This window comes from Coptis chinensis, chromosome 1, assembly GCF_015680905.1.
Source record: "Coptis chinensis isolate HL-2020 chromosome 1, ASM1568090v1, whole genome shotgun sequence".
NCBI classification, from domain to species: domain Eukaryota; kingdom Viridiplantae; phylum Streptophyta; class Magnoliopsida; order Ranunculales; family Ranunculaceae; genus Coptis; species Coptis chinensis.
The window spans coordinates 89,401,336-89,408,385 of record NC_141456.1 but is presented as its reverse complement, the minus strand read 5'-3'; positions in this window follow the sequence as shown (position 1 = coordinate 89,408,385).

Below are 7,050 nucleotides of genomic sequence, written 5' to 3'. Positions count from 1 at the left end.
AGCGTGGCTTAGAAGTCTGAGGTAAGTTTCATTAAGTTAAATGCGTTTGAAATATAACCCGACCGACCAATTCAGAAATGTCCCTAGGTTAAATATGAATTTCTGAAAATACCCTTAGTGAGAATTTGAGTCTTTACAATCGCCCGTGATCTATTAAATATTTTATGTGTTGAAAAGGCTTTATAAAATTCTCACAAATTTTCGAATAAGAATATATTTTTATTGAAAATAAACCCGAAATCGTTAATGACAAGTGATTATGGTGCATAAGTACTTGGAAACTAAAGGGATCAAATTGAGATAGCATCATCACTTTGTGGTTTAGGATATTAATCTGTAATTTTCAAATAGAATTATCTTAAGAGCATGTCTAGCTTGATATAATAGTTTTATTGTATAATAGTTTTATTAGATTTATGGTGATTTAGCGGTAAAATCATATCATCACCGTTAAAACTACGTACTAATGTGTACAAATCACTAAAACAGATTGATTGTTTTCATATCCTCAAAGATTACACTACTCCCACTTGAAAAGATTTATCACATGAACGTGTCCTACGAACGGGTGCCATTATATTAAATTATTGACAAATATTAACAACTATGCATAGCTACGAGATATAAAAATTATATTAATTACTCATTTAAATTTCGCACCGCTCTCTATAAAAAGGAAGCACCAAACCTTGATAAAACTCGTCGTCTTCTTTTTATTGTTGGGTTTAATAATAGAAGTTTGATTGAAGTTTTGTGAGAATGCCCAATGTGGCGAAGATAATATTGAAGCTACTTGAATAGCAAGGCATTCTTAATCACAATAAAAAAATGAGCATGTCTTCGGTGCGCATGTTGTATGGTGCACAAATTGTATGGGCCTTTGGATCAGTACTTCTTTGGTGAAATACACCCACACCTCTGTGTGTGAGTGGCCCAGATGTGAGGGCGCACGATTCATCTCGCGCCTGATAGATTTAGCCTAAAAAATTTATAATAAACACTATTTAAAATGCAAAACTATATTTGTCGAGACATTTATTCCCCCTACATATAATACAAGAGCATGTCTTGGTGCTTGGGTAATATGGGCCTTTGGATTAGTACTTTTGCCATTAAATACACGCACCCCTTGGTATGAGTGGCGAGATGTAATGGGCACCATACATCTCAGCACCATAGATTTAGCCATAATACAAAATATGTTTTAGGGTTATTAGTTCAATGCATTTGCATAAAGTTTATGATTTTCCATTAATTATTCTTTGAGGATAGTTTAATGTAATGCGTTGCATCGTTTTCAATTTCTCATTAATTATTCTTTGAGGTTAGTTCAATGTAGTTGCATAAGTTTTCGATTTCCGTTAATTATTATTTGAGGTTGGTTCAATTCAATTGCATTCACTTTATGATTTCCGTTAGTTATTCATTAAGATTAATTGATGCAGTTTGCATCGGTTTTCGATAGCCGTTAATTAGTCATTGAGATTAGTTCATTGCATTTGCATCAAGTTCCAATCTCCATTAATTACTCTTTGAGGTTAGTTCAATACATCTGCATCTAGTTTCAGATTTCCGTTAATTGTTTGTCTAAGTTAGTTCGATAGTTTACAATTTCTATACACTTTGCATACATGTAAGAGTATGTTTTTAAAGCTATCACACCCCAATTTAAATGACAAAATTCTAAAAAACAATATTTGTTCTCGACTCTTGATTTCGAGGGTGTAAGCTCTCCACTTTCAAAACCCATAAGCGGTTTACATATCGGATAATTAAAGGCTAAATCTATGATTTGCGATTAAGTATGGTATCTTTGTGAAATCTGGGCCACTCAAAGTGCGTGTGTATTGCATGGCGGAGTCTTGATCAAAGGGACTGCGCACCATACAATTGGCGAAGACATGCTCATAATTAAAACCAATAAAATTTTCAATTAAACAAAGTCCTCTTCATTACAAAAATTCACAAATAAGATGATTAGGTTACAAATCTCTTTTCAATAACTCTTTATTTAAAATTACAAATGAAAATACAAATAACATTGTCTCAACTGAAAATCTATATCACCTCAAGGGAAAACAAAACCTATCTTGAAATGCGGCGGCTTAGCATGCCAAACCACAAGCAGACAACAACCAACCTTCTTCAACACTAAATCTGTCAAGACTTATCAACTATGTTCATTTAATGAACACATCCGATAAACAAACATGCAAATCGAGATTGACATTATAAAAATCTTTGGTGTGAGTAGCTCTAAAATACAAATTAGACTTATACATATATATACACAATAAATAAGGCGGTGGTTCCTCCACACGAGGCACCTTAACCTCAAGCGAATAATACAACATCTTTAAGTACCATAATTAAAGGCGGTGGTTCCTCATTTGAGGTGCCTTAGCTTCCACTAACCACCCTGACAAACCATGCATAATAAAAAGGCATTTAGTTCCTCCAGAAGCCTTAGGTTCTAATTGAACTAATAACCCGCCAAACATATTCTATACTTATCTCATTCCATGCTCGATTCTCAATTCTACGCACAAGTAATTAGTTTGACCCACCCTTTTGCAAAACCATATATAATAAGAGCATGTCGGTCGCATTAGGTACAAGTAATTATGGGCCTTTTGATTACATCGCCATTAAATACACCGCACCCTTGGTATGAGTGGCGAGATGTAATGGGCACCATACATCTCGCGCACCATAGATTTAGCCCATATAATAATATATCTAAAGATATATCATTAACCAACATATTACCATGATTATATTAATTAAGACTTTCTTTGCGTGTCCCTAAAATCCGTCGTATCTATATCTTACCTAGTTTTCCTGGCTACCACCACATCGGCTTCCCAGCGTCGAACATGTACATCCACATGCCTCCCCTTACATAATGAACCACTCAATGCGTAACTACCCTGGCGGGATGCGCACACCAAGTAACCCCTCACGAAAGCCATTATGTAAAATCGCGCCACTATTCGGCATAAACTATCGGCGTCTCGTTCTAATTTTGCGAGCGGAATAATCAAGCCACTATTAAATTTCGCCAAAGGGCCATTGATTCAGCTGAAGCGCCGGAAGGGCCAATCACATTACTTCGCCCGGAAGGGCCATTCAGATTTCAATTGAAAGAAGGAAGGGACAATCATATCACATCGCCCATCACTAGGCGGGCCAAATCACATGAGTTGTGGTAGTTAGGTTTTATGATTTTTCGTTCGTAATTTATTCAAGTGTCATACATTCATGACTCATAATAATTTCACTATATCGCGTGCATGCCAATTAATTATGGCTAAATCTATTGTCTAGGGCGGTAGGAGTGCGTGTGTATTGCATGGCAAAATCTTGATCAAAGGCCCACATTACTGCGCACCATACATCATCTGCGCGAAGACATGCTCATTAATTATTGCACTAAAGCCACTATTTAGAAATATCTCAATACATCTCATAACTCCTTTCATCATTTCGCGTGCCAATATATTATGGCTAAATCTATGGTCTTTGAGATGTATGGTCTTGCCGTTACATCTCGGCCACTCATGTAAATGGCGGATGTGTGTATTTAATGGCGAAGATGTCTTGATCAAAGCCCAATAATAATTACCAAGCACCATACTACCTATAGTGCATCTCATATATTATATCTATTTATATAGAATTATTCACTTGGGAAAAACAATTGGGAAAATATTCACAATACTACCTACCTCATAGTAGCATCTCACATATATATAATAATGAAGCGTTTATATAAATTTCTCAAAGATATTGCAATTAATCGATATCTTATCATATGATATCCTTTACGAGAACAACAATTTCAACATACCCCATAGCGTCACAATAGCTCCAAACATACGCATAACATTTTTATAGCGTTTTAGGAATATTATATCTCCTAAAATTTCACTCTTATCCGCAGGGTCAAAAATACAAACTATCAGCGTCACATCTGTCTTAGATAATGACAACCAAGTTTATACAAGCTTCCCTGACATTCTATCATTTGATTTGTCCATACAATTTCGACAACATTTTATTACTACATTTGTCCATATTCTTAAATATGTGAAAATCTAGAAAAAGTCAACATTTCATAGTCAACGGTCAATGGTCAAAGTCAACCCGTCATTGTCAAAGTCAAACTGTCGTTTCCATGTTCAACAGGTTCAGGGTCATAGCCATGGTTCATGGCTAAGGGCAAAAGTGCATGGTTCATGGGCTCATGGCTAAGGTCATGGTTCGGACCCACTAGCCAAGCCCAAACCCCAAACCTTATAACCCAAAAGTCTAAATGTTGAAAGACCCATTTGGATCTCTATTAAGTCTATGGGTGGCCCCAAACAATATTAGAAATTGGCCCCAAACACTTAAACTAAGCGTGACAACTTAAACTAATGTGGACCGGCCCAAACAAAACAATCTAATGTTGGCCCAAACAACTAAAACTAAAGTCAAAACTGGCGGCCCAAGGCCCGACTGTCATCTTCTCCATCGGCTACCACCGGCTCCCTCCACTGACCACCAACCGGGCAACCACCAAATCGACCACCATCAAGTTCGATCGCCCGCCCGTTTCAACTTGACCGATTTTAACCCCCATAAAAACCCTACAACTTTAACAAAACCAAAACCTCAAATCATTGATTCATATACTTCATCAAAACTAGATCTAGAATTGGCCGCCTTGCGACTTCCCACGGGGCCGACGGCCCACCCAATCCGCATTTCAATCATACATCAACCAACCATACCCTGACAAAAGGAGAGTTCAAACAATAATCCGGACGGTTTTCGATCTTGCGGCGCCATTCGATTTCTTTACCCTTTTTAAAGCAATAAAAGCGACCCACCCATTCAAACCTCCATAACCAAACATAAAACCCCTTACTCCCCGACATCAATCAATAAATTCCAAACCACAGCAAAGAAAAAGTTCAAAGCGGACAAACATGCGATTTCTTTATGTTGGGCTTTAAGCGCCATTAATGGTAAATAAAGCCCGACGATCAATACAACATAGTTTGATTTAATCTATAACCCGAAATATCAAAATATCGTTGAGAGATTGATCTCTCGTATAGTGCGTACCACACACACACACATCTTTCGTATCTCGGAGACACACACACATCACATCGACACACACCACGGATATCGGGGCACACACACACATCTCGGATTCGGATCAGCGGCAAGAGATAACGCAGATTCTGAGATGATCTACGTACCGGTTTAGAGATCTCGAGTCAATTTAAAAATATAACCACTCACCTTTAAAAATATAACCACTCACACTGTATTAAAAGCTCGGTGAATCCCTCTAAATCGAGATCGTCGGCAAAAGCTCTAACCAACAAGCTTTTATCTCCCCTCTCTTTTTTATTTTATTTTATTTTTCTAAGAACCATTATCACGGAAAAGTATGAATATATATTTGGGTTTTGAAACCAAGCCCAACCAGACTTCGGGCCCATAAATCGGGGCCCGTATCCAAATCAATTTAGCGAATTTTTAAATAAATAATTAAATTAATTAATTAATAAATAAATACATATTTTTGGATCGATTACTTCTTTGATGCAATACACCCTCACACCTCGTGTGTGTGGTGGCCCGGATGTGGGGTGTACCATACATCTCGCGCCACAATAGATTTAGCCATTTTAAATCACGGGCTTTACATAAACTCACTTTCATTTTGGGTTCTTAATTACTCCATTGAGAAGGCTAAAAGGTGGACATTTATGTTTTGAGGTCGGTCGCGATGCGGTTACATCCGACTTCGATTTCTAGTTAACTATTTTTTGAGGTTATTTCAATGCATTTGCATCAATTTTCTGATTTCCGTTAGTTAATCTCGATTTTTTTAGTTTAATCTGAGTTGCATCATCAGTTTTTATTTTCTGTTAATTATTCTTTGAGGCTAGTTCAATGCATTTGCATCAATTTCGATTTAATGTTAATTGTTCTTTGAGGTTACTTTAATGCATTTGCATCAAGTTTCGATTTCCGTTAATTATTTTTTGAGGTTAGTTCAATGTAGTTACATCAAATTTATAATTTCCGTTAATTATTCATTTAGGTTAGTTCAATGCGGTTTCATCCATTTTTCAATGTTTAGTTAATTAGTCTTTGAGATTAGTTCATTGCATTTGGATCGGTTTTCGATTTCCGTTAATAACTTTTTAGGCTAAATCTATGAATTGCGGCGTGATGTATGGTGTGCCATCACATCACGGGCCCTCATACATACAGGCGAGTGCGTGTGTGTATTGCAATACAAAATCTTGATCAAAGGCCCACGACGACCTGCGCACTAAAGACATGCTCAACTTTTTAAGGTTAGTTCAATAGATCGCATCTAGTTTCTGATTATTTATGATTTGAGGTTAGTTCGATACAATTATATCCGGTTTTGATTTCCGTTAACTATTATTTGAGGTTATTTAAATGCATTTGCATTTAGTTTCGATTCCCCACTAATTATTCTATGAGGTTAGTTCAATGCGGTTTGCATTCGGTTTTAATTTTCTATTAATTATTTTTTTGAGTTAAGTTTAATACATTTGTATCAATTTCGGTTTCCCATTAATTATTATTTGAAGTTTGTTTGATGTATTTGCATACCGTTTCGATTTTCCGTTAAATATTTTTCAAGGATTTGCATCAATTTATGATTTCCGTTAGTTATTCTCGGCGTTAGTTTAATGCAATTGCATCGGTTTCGATTTCTAGTTAATTATTTTTTGAGTTTAGTTTATTGCATTTGCATAAAGTTTCGATTTCCGTTAATTACTCTTTGAGCTTAGTTATGTATTTGAATCGAGTTTCGATTTTCTTATAATTATCAATGTGGTGTGTAATACCAACTTCTACTAATCCATTTGTAGTGCATGCCCTTGCAAAACACGACATAAAAAATTAAATTATGCTTAATTTACTATGTGGGATCATCGAAGATTATCCGGTTCGATTTTCCGTTAATTATTCTTTAAATTATGCATGGCTAAGCTATGTGGAATCTTC